The sequence below is a fragment of the Pelobates fuscus genome, chromosome 3 (genome assembly GCF_036172605.1).
Source record: "Pelobates fuscus isolate aPelFus1 chromosome 3, aPelFus1.pri, whole genome shotgun sequence".
NCBI classification, from domain to species: Eukaryota; Metazoa; Chordata; class Amphibia; order Anura; family Pelobatidae; genus Pelobates; species Pelobates fuscus.
The window spans coordinates 99272338-99281780 of NC_086319.1; positions in this window are offsets into that span (position 1 = coordinate 99272338).

A 9443-nucleotide genomic window follows, 5' to 3' on the forward strand; every position below is an offset into this window, starting at 1 on the left:
ATTGATCATTATTGGTCTCCCAGCAATGGCAGCAGGCAAAATAACATATATGTATATAATTTGAGATGTTAAAGTGTTAAAGTGAACCTGTCATGTTCATTTTTACAGAAATCCCCCTATAGATCCTAAATGATAAATAATATTGTCAATGTAAAATGCTTGGATATTAATTAATCTCTCCTCCAGTCCATCGTCACCATATCTTCATCTGTGTTGGTCTTTAGGGCCTGATTTACATTTCAGGGGCCAGTAGGCACATAATTCCATGGTGCCCCCTCCTCCCCAAGATAAGGCAGATAAAGTAAGTACAATGAACTTATCAACTGGACATTGCAGGCCTCAAAACATCTTAAAAGAATATATTCATATTTGACAACTGCATATAAATATATGTGCATATTTCTGCTCTGATTGTGTTGTGGCTGAATCTGTATTAGTGTATGCAACTATGGAAATGCATGCAGGGTCAAAGATAATGTTATAAGTGGTTAGGGTAAGGAGGTTAAGGTAAGAGAAGGGTTAATGTCAGAGTAACATTACATAGGTAGTTTAACATTAGGGATGTGCATGGGGAAAAATTTTGGTTTGGCATTGCGAAATTCAGGTCTTCTTCACTTCGGTTCGACACTTCGGAACTTCGGTACTTCAGCACTTCGACACTTCTAAACTTCGGCAACTTCGGAACTTCGGACCTTCGGCACATCGGAATTTCGGGACTTCGAAATTTCGGGAGTTTGGATGTGCTCTTGCAGCCGCTTAGTAGATAACTCCCAAATTTCAGCCAAATTTACTAATACTAAGTAAAAATGACTTAGTATTAGTATATTCTACCCCTACTCGCTTAGTATTAGTATAATCTACCCCTACTCGCTAATATAAATGCCCCTACCGCAAGTAGGGGCATGTATATTAAACAAGCTGCTCGCTGTAAAAAAAAAAAAACGGGGCCCCCCTCCTGTGCCACATGAGTGGGGTCTTTTAAACTAAAGGGGGGACCTATAGCTCCCCCAGCCCCCACCCCTGAGCAGTGGGTGGGGGCCCTAAATTACTTCAGGGGGGCCTATTGTCCTCTCCCCCAGCCCCCACCCCTGAGCGGTGGGTGGGGGCCCTAAAGAAGAATAAGGGGGAACCTATTGTCCTCCCCCTGGCCCCCAAACCTGAGCAGCGGATGGGGGCCCTAAAGAAGAATAGGGGGGGACCTACTGTCCTCCCCACCGGCCCCCACCCCTGAGTGGCGGGTGGGGGCCCTAAAGTAAGATAAGGGGGGCCTATTGTCCTCCCCCAAGCCCCCACCCCTGAGTGGCGGATGGGGGCTCTAAAATACTTCAAAGGGAGGGACCTATTGTCCTCCCCCTGGCCCCCAAACCTGAGCAGCGGATGGGGGCCCTAAAGAAGAATAGGGGGGGGACCTACTGTCCTCCCCACCGGCCCCCACCTCTGAGTGGCGGGTGGGGGCCCTAAAGTAAGATAAGGGGGGGCCTATTGTCCTCCCCCAAGCCCCCACCCCTGAGTGGCGGATGGGGGCTCTAAAATACTTCAAAGGGAGGGACCTATTGTCCTCCCCCTGGCCCCCACCCCTGAGCAGTGGGTGGGGGCCCTAAAGTAAAAAAAGGGGGGGTACCTATTGTCCTCCCCCCGAACCCCAACCAATGCCAGAGCACTGTCAGAGCACTCTGATTGGATGGCTTAAACCAACCAACCAGAGTGCTCTTATAAGCCTTCCCCTGCCCTGCGGAGCTCAGTTTGCCTGGTGCCCTCCATGGGTGAACATGGATTATTTTTTCAGCGTCTGGGGGTTTTTTTTACGTCAGATTTTTTTTACGCTCAGGTTTTTTTTCAAGTGCGACGGATATTATGTTTTTTTTATTTGGCCTTTTCTAGGGCTGAAAAAATAAGATTTTTTAAAAGAGAAGACATCAAATGGTAAGTTTTATTTCTTTTTTTTTTTTTTACAAGTACTTAGTTATTGTTCCCCCCTCACTATTTTTAAGGTGAGTGGTGTAGGTAGGGATTTCAATAAATGCCTCTGCCACATGTTCTTGGAGGGGCCTGCTTGCCAGCCTCCTGCCAAAAGACTATGGGCCCTTGAAAAACTGTGATTTATGTACTTTTGTACTCCAGAAAGAGAGACCGCCTGTTTGCCCTAATTCCCTGGAACTGTTTTGGGCATAAGACCATGTGCAGGGTTGGTCAAAATGTATGACTTCTATGGAATTCCCGAACCCCTGAACCGATCTGGGGTGATTTTGGGATATGTTGGTCCCCCAGATCGGGGTTATCAGGGGATATGACTTTTGTGGGGTTTTCATGTGTTTTGGGGGTACTTTGGTGTTTTTGTAAAATATGTGTTTTCTGTGCCTGGAGATAATTGAGTTTAGTAAAGTTCCTTGCATATAAGGCCAGTTGTGACGGCCATTAAACAGTTTAACTTCACCCTCAACACAGAGCCTCATCTCGTGATTGTAGGGAACAGCTATACCAGCTATATCACTAGCTCTTGAAAGAGCTATCCTACTATACTCTCTGGAGTAGGAGAGGTCTACCCACTGGAAGCTGGATCCCTGACTTGGGTTCAGGGTGGGTGGAGGACAGCGAGACCCCAGCCAAACTGCTGCGGCTAAGGGGTCTACAGTGCTGATGGGGTCTGGTGGAGTGCTTGGAAGAACTCAGAGTTACTAGGAATCAGTGATCGGCGGAGTCACCCAGTCGGGGTGTCAGGCGGTCCGTCACACTTACACTCTCAGATACACTGACATACACACACTCACTGATTTGACACTATCTGACAGACACACACATTCTCTGAGTCACTCACAGACACACATATCCACAATGATGCAGACACACACTCACTGACAGACACACACTCACAACAAACACACACTGACAGACACACACAATCACTTAGACACACACACGCATAGTCACTGACAGACACACACTGACAGACACACAGGCTCCCTCAAAGACACACACTGACAGACACACATTAACTCACAGACACACACTCACTCACAGACACACATTCACCAACAGACACACACACACTGACAGATATACACACACAGACTCACAGACAGACATACACACAAACTAACAGCCAGACACACACACGCACACATTTTCTGTTATTTCTTTAATTTTAATTTAAATCCACCCAGACTCCCTACCTTTGGGGCTGCTGGCCAGGCTGTTTGGGCAGGAAGGTTCATAAGAAAGAATAAAAATAAAAAAATAACATCAATCTGTTTGAAGCATGGAATGAACAGCTAATACATGGATTTATTCACTTAATTAATTTAATTATAATGTATTTTTTGTATGTGTGTATATATATAGAGAGAGACAGACAGACAGGCACGCTTATTTTATTTATTTATTTAATTATTTATTCAGAAATTCTGCTTTCCCTCCACCATCACCATCACTACCAGGTCCAATTAAATTGATAAAACTGAACTGTTAATTCCACATTATCAATGCGGCTAAGATGGTGGTTGCCCCACATCATCAGGTAGACCCTTGGTTTATAACTAACTATTAAACGGTTTGATATTAAACTCAGGGATGGCATCAATGTGTGGTTTAGATTGGCAGGATGGAGAATTGTTTTTGTTTTTGTTTTTTTTATTATAATTTTTTTTTTCCACAGCCAGTGGATTGTTCAAGCAGCTAATTAAACCTGGTGTCACCATGATCCAGGCTACATGCACAACTCTCCAATTTCAGCACTAGATATGGATTGAGTAGGGATCTAGCCCTTTCTTCGCACCCCCAGTACTGACAGAGATAAGGTCCAAGAGAGAGATGGAGCTCTGATTAATAAAAAAACGTGTATTAGATCATGTAGGCAAGTGTGTGTGTGTATTATATATAAAATAATACAATAATCGATTTTCTCATCCCTCCTGGGTGGTATATGTTTTTTTTGTGAATTTCTCATGTACTCTACAAGAGGCCTGGGAGGCTAACGGTTATCCAGGATTGGCTTGTTTCAGTGGCCCATTTATCATCAGAATGCCCTGGTTCCCTAGCATCTGACATGGACCTTGTTATTTCAGATGATGCCTGAACCAGCATGACTCTTTTGGTTCAAGTTACTTTCATATTATTGAGGTGGGTGGGGTATATATAATTACATGTCTTGCCCATTGACACTTTCTGGTGAAGTGACCTGACTGGGATTTGAACCTGGGGTTCCCGGACCACTGACAGGTGAAGTGAATAACATTGAATATATATTGTTACAATGGCACCTGTCAAGGAATGGGATAAGTCAGTTCTTGAATATCATGTGTTGGAAGCAGGAAAAATGGGCAAGTGAAGAGATGTGAGTGACTCAAATAGTGATGGCTAGAGGACTGGGTCAAAGCATCTCGAAAAAGGCAACTCTTTGGGAGTGCTCCTAGTGTGCAGTGGTTAGTATTAAATAAAATTGGAAAAAGGACTCTTCTCTACTCACAAGCATGTTCAGACTGTCACTGCCCAGAAGGTACACCGACCAGAAGTGACGTTTTGTCGATCTTGACGTATGGGCCACAGGCATTTCGAAGGCTTGCAAATCGCTACCATAACTACATTTATCCTACAGTTAAGAATTATTGATCATTATTGGTCTCCCAGCAATGGCAGCAGGCAAAATAACATATATGTATATAATTTGAGATGTTAAAGTGTTAAAGTGAACCTGTCATGTTCATTTTTACAGAAATCCCCCTATAGATCCTAAATGATAAATAATATTGTCAATGTAAAATGCTTGGATATTAATTAATCTCTCCTCCAGTCCATCGTCACCATATCTTCATCTGTGTTGGTCTTTAGGGCCTGATTTACATTTCAGGGGCCAGTAGGCACATAATTCCATGGTGCCCCCTCCTCCCCAAGATAAGGCAGATAAAGTAAGTACAATGAACTTATCAACTGGACATTGCAGGCCTCAAAACATCTTAAAAGAATATATTCATATTTGACAACTGCATATAAATATATGTGCATATTTCTGCTCTGATTGTGTTGTGGCTGAATCTGTATTAGTGTATGCAACTATGGAAATGCATGCAGGGTCAAAGATAATGTTATAAGTGGTTAGGGTAAGGAGGTTAAGGTAAGAGAAGGGTTAATGTCAGAGTAACATTACATAGGTAGTTTAACATTAGGGATGTGCATGGGGAAAAATTTTGGTTTGGCATTGCGAAATTCAGGTCTTCTTCACTTCGGTTCGACACTTCGGAACTTCGGTACTTCAGCACTTCGACACTTCTAAACTTCGGCAACTTCGGAACTTCGGACCTTCGGCACATCGGAATTTCGGGACTTCGAAATTTCGGGAGTTTGGATGTGCTCTTGCAGCCGCTTAGTAGATAACTCCCTAATTTCAGCCAAATTTACTAATACTAAGTAAAAATGACTTAGTATTAGTATATTCTACCCCTACTCGCTTAGTATTAGTATAATCTACCCCTACTCGCTAATATAAATGCCCCTACCGCAAGTAGGGGCATGTATATTAAACAAGCTGCTCGCTGTAAAAAAAAAAAAACGGGGCCCCCCTCCTGTGCCACATGAGTGGGGTCTTTTAAACTAAAGGGGGGACCTATAGCTCCCCCAGCCCCCACCCCTGAGCAGTGGGTGGGGGCCCTAAATTACTTCAGGGGGGCCTATTGTCCTCTCCCCCAGCCCCCACCCCTGAGCGGTGGGTGGGGGCCCTAAAGAAGAATAAGGGGGGACCTATTGTCCTCCCCCTGGCCCCCAAACCTGAGCAGCGGATGGGGGCCGTAAAGAAGAATAGGGGGGGACCTACTGTCCTCCCCACCGGCCCCCACCCCTGAGTGGCGGGTGGGGGCCCTAAAGTAAGATAAGGGGGGCCTATTGTCCTCCCCCAAGCCCCCACCCCTGAGTGGCGGATGGGGGCTCTAAAATACTTCAAAGGGAGGGACCTATTGTCCTCCCCCTGGCCCCCAAACCTGAGCAGCGGATGGGGGCCCTAAAGAAGAATAGGGGGGGGACCTACTGTCCTCCCCACCGGCCCCCACCTCTGAGTGGCGGGTGGGGGCCCTAAAGTAAGATAAGGGGGGGCCTATTGTCCTCCCCCAAGCCCCCACCCCTGAGTGGCGGATGGGGGCTCTAAAATACTTCAAAGGGAGGGACCTATTGTCCTCCCCCTGGCCCCCACCCCTGAGCGGTGGGTGGGGGCCCTAAAGTAAAAAAAGGGGGGGTACCTATTGTCCTCCCCCCGAACCCCAACCAATGCCAGAGCACTGTCAGAGCACTCTGATTGGATGGCTTAAACCAACCAACCAGAGTGCTCTTATAAGCCTTCCCCTGCCCTGCGGAGCTCAGTTTGCCTGGTGCCCTCCATGGGTGAACATGGATTATTTTTTCAGCGTCTGGGGTTTTTTTTTACGTCAGATTTTTTTTACGCTCAGGTTTTTTTTCAAGTGCGACGGATATTATGTTTTTTTTTATTTGGCCTTTTCTAGGGCTGAAAAAATAAGATTTTTTAAAAGAGAAGACATCAAATGGTAAGTTTTATTTCTTTTTTTTTTTTTTACAAGTACTTAGTTATTGTTCCCCCCTCACTATTTTTAAGGTGAGTGGTGTAGGTAGGGATTTCAATAAATGCCTCTGCCACATGTTCTTGGAGGGGCCTGCTTGCCAGCCTCCTGCCAAAAGACTATGGGCCCTTGAAAAACTGTGATTTATGTACTTTTGTACTCCAGAAAGAGAGACCGCCTGTTTGCCCTAATTCCCTGGAACTGTTTTGGGCATAAGACCATGTGCAGGGTTGGTCAAAATGTATGACTTCTATGGAATTCCCGAACCCCTGAACCGATCTGGGGTGATTTTGGGATATGTTGGTCCCCCAGATCGGGGTTATCAGGGGATATGACTTTTGTGGGGTTTTCATGTGTTTTGGGGGTACTTTGGTGTTTTTGTAAAATATGTGTTTTCTGTGCCTGGAGATAATTGAGTTTAGTAAAGTTCCTTGCATATAAGGCCAGTTGTGACGGCCATTAAACAGTTTAACTTCACCCTCAACACAGAGCCTCATCTCGTGATTGTAGGGAACAGCTATACCAGCTATATCACTAGCTCTTGAAAGAGCTATCCTACTATACTCTCTGGAGTAGGAGAGGTCTACCCACTGGAAGCTGGATCCCTGACTTGGGTTCAGGGTGGGTGGAGGACAGCGAGACCCCAGCCAAACTGCTGCGGCTAAGGGGTCTACAGTGCTGATGGGGTCTGGTGGAGTGCTTGGAAGAACTCAGAGTTACTAGGAATCAGTGATCGGCGGAGTCACCCAGTCGGGGTGTCAGGCGGTCCGTCACACTTACACTCTCAGATACACTGACATACACACACTCACTGATTTGACACTATCTGACAGACACACACATTCTCTGAGTCACTCACAGACACACATATCCACAATGATGCAGACACACACTCACTGACAGGCACACACTCACAACAAACACACACTGACAGACACACACAATCACTTAGACACACACACGCATAGTCACTGACAGACACACACTGACAGACACACAGGCTCCCTCAAAGACACACACTGACAGACACACATTAACTCACAGACACACACTCACTCACAGACACACATTCACCAACAGACACACACACACTGACAGATATACACACACAGACTCACAGACAGACATACACACAAACTAACAGCCAGACACACACACGCACACATTTTCTGTTATTTCTTTAATTTTAATTTAAATCCACCCAGACTCCCTACCTTTGGGGCTGCTGGCCAGGCTGTTTGGGCAGGAAGGTTCATAAGAAAGAATAAAAATAAAAAAATAACATCAATCTGTTTGAAGCATGGAATGAACAGCTAATACATGGATTTATTCACTTAATTAATTTAATTATAATGTATTTTTTGTATGTGTGTATATATATAGAGAGAGACAGACAGACAGGCACGCTTATTTTATTTATTTATTTAATTATTTATTCAGAAATTCTGCTTTCCCTCCACCATCACCATCACTACCAGGTCCAATTAAATTGATAAAACTGAACTGTTAATTCCACATTATCAATGCGGCTAAGATGGTGGTTGCCCCACATCATCAGGTAGACCCTTGGTTTATAACTAACTATTAAACGGTTTGATATTAAACTCAGGGATGGCATCAATGTGTGGTTTAGATTGGCAGGATGGAGAATTGTTTTTGTTTTTGTTTTTTTTATTATAATTTTTTTTTTCCACAGCCAGTGGATTGTTCAAGCAGCTAATTAAACCTGGTGTCACCATGATCCAGGCTACATGCACAACTCTCCAATTTCAGCACTAGATATGGATTGAGTAGGGATCTAGCCCTTTCTTCGCACCCCCAGTACTGACAGAGATAAGGTCCAAGAGAGAGATGGAGCTCTGATTAATAAAAAAACGTGTATTAGATCATGTAGGCAAGTGTGTGTGTGTATTATATATAAAATAATACAATAATCGATTTTCTCATCCCTCCTGGGTGGTATATGTTTTTTTTGTGAATTTCTCATGTACTCTACAAGAGGCCTGGGAGGCTAACGGTTATCCAGGATTGGCTTGTTTCAGTGGCCCATTTATCATCAGAATGCCCTGGTTCCCTAGCATCTGACATGGACCTTGTTATTTCAGATGATGCCTGAACCAGCATGACTCTTTTGGTTCAAGTTACTTTCATATTATTGAGGTGGGTGGGGTATATATAATTACATGTCTTGCCCATTGACACTTTCTGGTGAAGTGACCTGACTGGGATTTGAACCTGGGGTTCCCGGACCACTGACAGGTGAAGTGAATAACATTGAATATATATTGTTACAATGGCACCTGTCAAGGAATGGGATAAGTCAGTTCTTGAATATCATGTGTTGGAAGCAGGAAAAATGGGCAAGTGAAGAGATGTGAGTGACTCAAATAGTGATGGCTAGAGGACTGGGTCAAAGCATCTCGAAAAAGGCAACTCTTTGGGAGTGCTCCTAGTGTGCAGTGGTTAGTATTAAATAAAATTGGAAAAAGGACTCTTCTCTACTCACAAGCATGTTCAGACTGTCACTGCCCAGAAGGTACACCGACCAGAAGTGACGTTTTGTCGATCTTGACGTATGGGCCACAGGCATTTCGAAGGCTTGCAAATCGCTACCATAACTACATTTATCCTACAGTTAAGAATTATTGATCATTATTGGTCTCCCAGCAATGGCAGCAGGCAAAATAACATGTATGTATATAATTTGAGATGTTAAAGTGTTAAAGTGAACCTGTCATGTTCATTTTTACAGAAATCCCCCTATAGATCCTAAATGATAAATAATATTGTCAATGTAAAATGCTTGGATATTAATTAATCTCTCCTCCAGTCCATCGTCACCATATCTTCATCTGTGTTGGTCTTTAGGGCCTGATTTACATTTCA